At 33.7% G+C, this 6,995-nt stretch overlaps 1 non-coding gene across 1 annotated transcript; it reads left to right on the forward strand.

Moving 5' to 3' along the window:
• The first annotated feature begins 1,306 nt into the window (after positions 1–1,306).
• On the forward strand, positions 1,307–1,412 carry LOC122096792. Its single transcript, XR_006145397.1, has one exon. It is a non-coding gene; the product is annotated as a U6 spliceosomal RNA (small nuclear RNA).
• Positions 1,413–6,995: the final 5,583 nt, after the last annotated feature.

The raw sequence follows: 6,995 nt of genomic DNA on the forward strand, positions 1-6,995 counted from the left end.
TAAGAAAGCCAAGTGACATCAACTGTATCAAGATTTCTGTTTTGAACCAAGAAATACTAGACAAAGTTTATTATAAACTAATATTTGACAATTTTTAAAAGAAAAGAATATGTCTAACAAAGAATCCATAACATAAATAACTCCACAAATGTAGGGGCACTGAATCATTTTGGACGCATTTTTTCATCTGCTTGGGAAGATAACTATTGACTTCATAGATTCCTTTTGGGGAAACTTAGTCATATTTGTCTGTTGTCACTGGCTTTGTACACATGCATGCTGTACATAATTCTAAGGGCCCTACATAAAGGAAGTCTTGAAATTCTCAACAATATTTAAATAAGATGCTCCAGCCTAGGGTTAAGATTTTAGGTGTGGACATTTATCAACACTCCTGATTCAGATTCTACTTGATATAATTTTTAATCAATATTTTGTTTTTAGTTTTGCTCTTTGTAAATTCACATGCACCTATGAAAAATTGTGTGGCCATCCCAATAATATTCTCAAAGTACCTCTTAATCATGATTCACAAAAAGTTGTATTATATTACAACAAGGAAAAATGCTATAAATAAAGAAAACAATAATTAAATATTAATGATTACTAAAACAAAAAACAAAACAATTACCAGTGTTTGAAGTGTACATAGTAGAGTTTACTATTTTCTCATATTCCTGTACATTTAAAACTGGATAAAGCTATAAGTAGCCTTTAAATTTACTCACTAAGATTACTATTTATAGTTCATCTCATCATTTGTATGTGGATTATATCATTATTTGTTCATCACTAACATATAACGTAAAGGAGCCCTAAAGATTTAACAGAAACTGTGTACTTAAAATCTTAACTCTTCACTCTGCTTCTTTACACAGTCTTTGCAACTTCTCATTAGTAAAGTTTCTATAAAATCTGAAATGTACATACATACTAGTACATGCTACCAGAAATATTATATACTTTATCAAAAATTTTTATGACTTAATTTTGCCATATATAAGCAAATCCCAAAATTAAACATATTTAAAACATTAAAACTTTTAACAAACCTTAACATTTGCTGCAATGATCATTATGACAAGTGCCTTTTGTAGAATAATTGAATTCCTCCTCCTACCAATCTCATGAACAACAAATATCTGGAATTATTTTGTTTTTGATATGTCAATCTGGACTTTATTCTTAAATGTGTGCTTATGTAAGAAACACATGGTTCTAAAATTTCACAACTCTTTTGAACTTATTTTTGTTGAATTGTCTAGTTTAAGAAAATCAATTACTCTTTATATATAAAAAATGTTTTGTGCTCAATTTGGCTGCACATACACTAAAATTGGAACATACAGAGAAGATTAGCATGGTCCCTGCACAAGGATGATACACAAATTAGTGAATCGTTCCATATTTTTACAACAACAGATGCTGGAAGGGATATGGCCAGAAGGGAAGCCTACTGCATTCTTGGTGGGAGTGTAAACTTGTTCATCCACTTTGGAAAGCAGTTTGGAGGTTCCTCAAAAACCTCCACATAGAGCTCCCTATTATACAGCAATCTCAATTTTGCCCATTCTCCCAAATGATCACAAACCAGTCCATACTAAAACTACCACCACAACAATGTTTATTGTAGCATTATTTTCCATAGCTAAGATATGGAACCAACCCTGATGCTGCTCAGTAGAAGAATGGATCAAGAAAATGTTCTTCTCTCTCTCTCTCTCTCTCTCTCACTGTGTGTGTGTGTGTGTGTGTGTGTGTGTGTGTGTGTGTGTGTGTGTGTGAATGTACACTTACACAACCACTTTGGAAAGCAGTCTGATGAGTCCTCAGAAAGATAAATATTGACCTTCCTTAGGGCCCACTCATACCACTTCTAGGCATCTATCCTGAACAACAGGTACCAATATTCAAGGACAAATGCACTTCCATGTTTATTGCAGCACTGTTCACAATAGCCAGGATATGAAAACAACCCATATGTCCCACCAGAGATGAATGGATCAAAAAACTGTGGTAAATATCACAACGGAATATTTTCCAGCCATTAGAAAGGACAAAATAATGGCATTAGTAGGGAAATCAATCAAGCTACAGGAAATCATGTTGAGCGAGTTAAGCCAAAAGCAAAGAGACAAATGGCACATGGTCTCCGTGATAAGTGGATGTTAAATCCAAAATGTAAGGTGATATGACAAAATTAACAACACTTAAGAAACCAAGAACTTCCACTCATCTGGTCGAATCACTACTAAATAACCCCATTCTGCCCGTCATATGTGCACACTGAAGGGAAAACAGGAGGACGACACAGAACTAGAGGGAATCAGGGAAAAACATACAACAGTGGGATCCATCAGCTGCACTGGACATTGACCAAAATGAACTAAGCAACTCAATGTCACTGGAGGGAGGGAGGGAACAAGTGGGAAAGAGGGAACAGCTGATGCTATGCAATACAAAAGAAATATACATATTTCAAAACAAAAAAGTTTACATATGGAAGAAATAACTCTATTGCAAAGCTCATAGAATTCATAAATGTTGTAGACCATAATAGACAATTTGCTCCATCGAAGTTAGAATGTGTTTGTGACTTAAACTAAGCATCACTATCCCACAATATTGTGAAATTTGGGAAATTTGTAACCACTTAATCACAATAAAAACATTTGAAAAAATGATGAAGATGGAAAACTAAGTTGCTCTAAAAAACAAAAAAGGAAAATGTTCTGTGTGTATTTGTGTGTACACACACACGCACACACATATATTATATATATATATGTGTGTGTGTGTGTGTGTATATTAATTCTATGCCTCCATCAGAAAGAATGACATCGCTCAATTTGTTAGGAAATGGAAAGACTTGGAAAAAAATTATATTAACTGATGTAAGCCAAGTCCAAAGAAACATAGGTCCCATGGTATCCCTTATTTGCAAAAACTAGTATATGTCTGGGATAAGCAGAAAAGTTGAAAGCCTTTGTGTATATGACTAGATAAGTTGATGTTAAGCTAAATAACCTCCAAGATATAGACACAAGTGTTTTTTCTTTCTTTCTTGCTGTTGTTTCTCACATATTTATAATGTACGACATGATTGTTTTTCTTTTTTATACGCTCCTCCCCAACAGTATAACCCTGTTTTCACTTTATTTGATGTTGGTGCACCTGCATGTTGAATGTACACTTCTCTAATTTGGGGAGGGAAAGGAAGAAAACAACATGCTTAAATAGGAATACAGTTTGACCCATTGTATAACAATAGAGGCACAAGACATTATTTTGAAAAACGAAGTTTACAATTTAGGCTAGGGACATTTGGTGGGGCTTTGGGGTATGAGGAGTGTACTTGTGGAGGTGTAAGGGAAGGAATGGTGGGGGAAAAACAAAGGAGGAGGTAACAATGCTTGATAGGAAATGTACTTATTACTTTGCTCATATAACTATAGCCCCTCTGTACAGTATTTTTACAACAAAAATGTATAAAAATGTTTTGAGATGGAAGAGTTTATGAAGCCCATTTTACCCATATAATATCGTTAACAAAGAAATTAATGCAAAACACTGATATGAAGATATTTTGAAAAAGTGAGTGTGTGTGCATTCCTGCGTGTTGGCATGCTCAGAGTTTGAAGTCAGGGCTTCAACATCTCGCTACGTCTTTCTCTCTAGATTGGTGAGTTATTATATGAGCTACATCTCCATTCCTGGCCCTTTGCTATTTCGTTAAAATTTTGAAAAATAATCTCATAAATTTATTTTGTCCTCTTGGCTTCCCAATATTATCCACAGATCTCAGGCTCCTTAGTAGGTATCCCGAGTAGTTAGGATTACAGGTGTGACAAACCAGTACCAGGCTTTCAGAATAATTTTAAAAGTAGAAGAAAATTTACTTCACAGAGGCCTGTTTTATCATCTCCTAGTCTTAAAGCATTTTGGAGTGATTATATGTGAAATTTTTCATTCTTGAATTATTAAAATACAGTAAGTGATGATATTTAAAAGATTTAGTACTTTTTAAAAATGACACTGGAACTATGGGACAGAAGAAATTTGTCTCTATTTGGACCATAATTTATAAGCTCAGCTCTGTGAATGATAACCCAATGTCACCAACACAGTCTGTGTTGAAGACAAAATGTAACAGAAAACAATTACCATGGGCAATAATTGCTATGCTATTATTTCTTGGACAGTATGAATATTGAATTGAGAGTATCAGTGAATGGAGAGAATTTATCTACCTTTTGTGTATTGCTGGAAGACTTTTGGAAAATTTGACTCATTTCCTTCCTCACTTTGTGTCTTGGGCCATGCACTTACTGCCTTTAATTACAATTTTTCCCAACACTAAAATGGTAATAACATTAGCATTATACCAAATGTTATCTTAAGAATTAAGGGTCCTTAGAATGATGAAATCTTTTCTCATTCTTGTAGAGGCATTATCAGATGAGAGGAACTGTATTTTTTTGTTTGCTTATATCCATTTATTCTTGAGTTTGAAATCTGAACTTCTTAAGACTGAAAGAAACCAAAATTAGACACGCAGGCTTTGGAAAGAGCAATCAATGTAAAATAAATAAAATATATATAGATATGTAAAAGGTCTAAATAAATTGTTATATAGTCTCAAGCATAAACAGAAAATGATTTAAGCAATATCATGTTATTGAAAATTGAAAAATGTTAGGAGTTGCTTAATTTTTTCCTTTTTACTACCTTGAATTAATTATTTTTGTATAGAGAGATTAAAGATGAGATTAACAAGAGACTTGATTAAAAATGGACAAAAGTTCGAATAGACATGTTTTCCATAAACCCCTCTATATCACCAGTGGGTTTACACAGTTGTGTTTAATACAACTTCTGTGCTGGCTTAATGCTGTGAGAAGAAGTCATTAGAGAAATGTAATTCAAAATTACTATGATACTACTTTATAACTATTATAACTCTTATCAAAAAAAATCAAAGGAACCAGGTGTGGTGGTAAAAGTTTGTAATTCTAAGCATTTAGGAGGTTGGATTTCGGTCTTAAGCCAGTCTAGGGTACTGAAGATAGTAAAAATTTGCCCTTTATTCCCTTTTGAATAAAAGGTAATTATGTTGGTGAGAGTGTGAAGAAAAGGAAATTTTCTACTCTTGGACAAAATCCAGGTTAGTATTCTCCTTGTAGAAAGTAGTATGCAGTTTTCTAAAGAAATCATACTTGAAATATCATCTGACCCACCAATTATGTGATTATTTCTCTCTGGGTAACTCGTAAATATATCTGTAGTTCATTGTTATTCACATTATTCACAACAACAGCCAAGGTGTAAACGAAGTTCAGTGTTCAATGACACTATTAAAGCAACTGTGTTACATGCACAAATATATTTTTCTGTTTCATCCTTAAAATAACAAAAGACTGCTCCCATTAGCCACAACTTACAATGACCTGTGAGATATATTCGAAATGAAGAAAAATGTTATGTTCTGATCTTTGTAAACATACACACACACATACATACACACACACACACACACACACACAAACCATCCTCAAACATTGACAGAATTTTTTTTTTTAAGTAAAGCATTTAGTTCGGGCATTTAGTTCACAATGCATAAGATACTAGATATACATTATGACCAGGTATAGAGTTGTAATGTACAACATGAGGATACAGGGGACAACATTGGCCTTACATAGGAATGAAGCTAAGTAAGTAGGAGTTGTTCTTCCTAGTAGTGGTTACTCTTTTAGTTGTTCTTCCTTCAATAATGAATAAGATGAATGTAATTCTTTAAGTATACCTGCCTATTTGCAGAAATAATAACAAAAAATATAGCAATAATGTTGTGCGCTCAACATAGAACAAAATGTCAAATTAAAATACATGAGATTATCATTCATGTAAACTAATTATTACAAATAAAGGAAACCGTGGGACCTATGTGTCTTTAAGTCTGGCTTACTTCACTAATATGATTTTTTCCAAGATCTTCCATTTCCTTACAAATGAGGTGGTCACATTCTTTGTGATTGAAGCATAGTTTTCCATGTGTGTTTATCTGTGCGTGTGTGTGTGTGTGTGTGTGAGAGAGAGAGAGAGTGTGTGTGTCATTTTTGGTAAATATTACTGTGATACACAGTAGTAGCTTTACTGTGGCCTTGTTTGTGATCACCTGGTTATATGCCCAGAAGTGGGATTACTGGGTAATAGGGGAGCATTATTGGGTACATCAAGGATAATCTTAGTAGATGAGCAGAATAGTTCAATAGCTATGTACATATGATTGTATAAGGTGATTCTAAGTGAAATGAACTCCAAGACATGTTCTTTGTTGTTGTTGTTCTTAATGTACTGTGATTTCTTTTTATGCTTTTGTGTTTTCCCCAACTAAGGTTTATCCCCTGTAGTCACTGTATTTGATTTTGATACCCTGGGTATTTTAAATATGTTGATCTGAACTAGGGAAGGGAAAGAAAAAAAATGGTGAGACAAAGGACAAAGGGGGAACCTATGCAACAGTGGTAATCACAAGTCAATATGTTGTAAATAATCTTGGGGGTGGGGCGTTGGGAGTGAAGAGAGGGAAAAATAGGGGAAAGGTTAACAAGTTATAAAAGAAATAAATTAATTACCTTACTTATGTAACTATATCCCATCTGTACATTACCTTGACAATAAAATTTAAATAAAAAATAAAATAAAATATATGAGGGCAGCAATACAGGAGATGGGAGTGGGGGAAATACTGTAGTATCGTAGAGTAGAACAGCTGTGGAGAGCAGCAATTTGACTTTAATGTAGGAAGTAATAAACTAGCATACAGATTTTCAACCTCATGTCGGTCATTAAAAAGGGAAAACAAAACGCACAATCAGCAAACCAATTGAGATAAAATAGAAAACTAAACAAATATGATGAAGAGATGACTTGGACCAAGAATAACAAATGACACAATTAGGAAACAAATAACAAGCTGCTGGGCTGGGAAG

The sequence above is a fragment of the Dipodomys spectabilis genome, unplaced genomic scaffold (assembly GCF_019054845.1).
Source record: "Dipodomys spectabilis isolate Male_0828 unplaced genomic scaffold, ASM1905484v1 ptg000389l, whole genome shotgun sequence".
NCBI classification, from domain to species: domain Eukaryota; kingdom Metazoa; phylum Chordata; class Mammalia; order Rodentia; family Heteromyidae; genus Dipodomys; species Dipodomys spectabilis.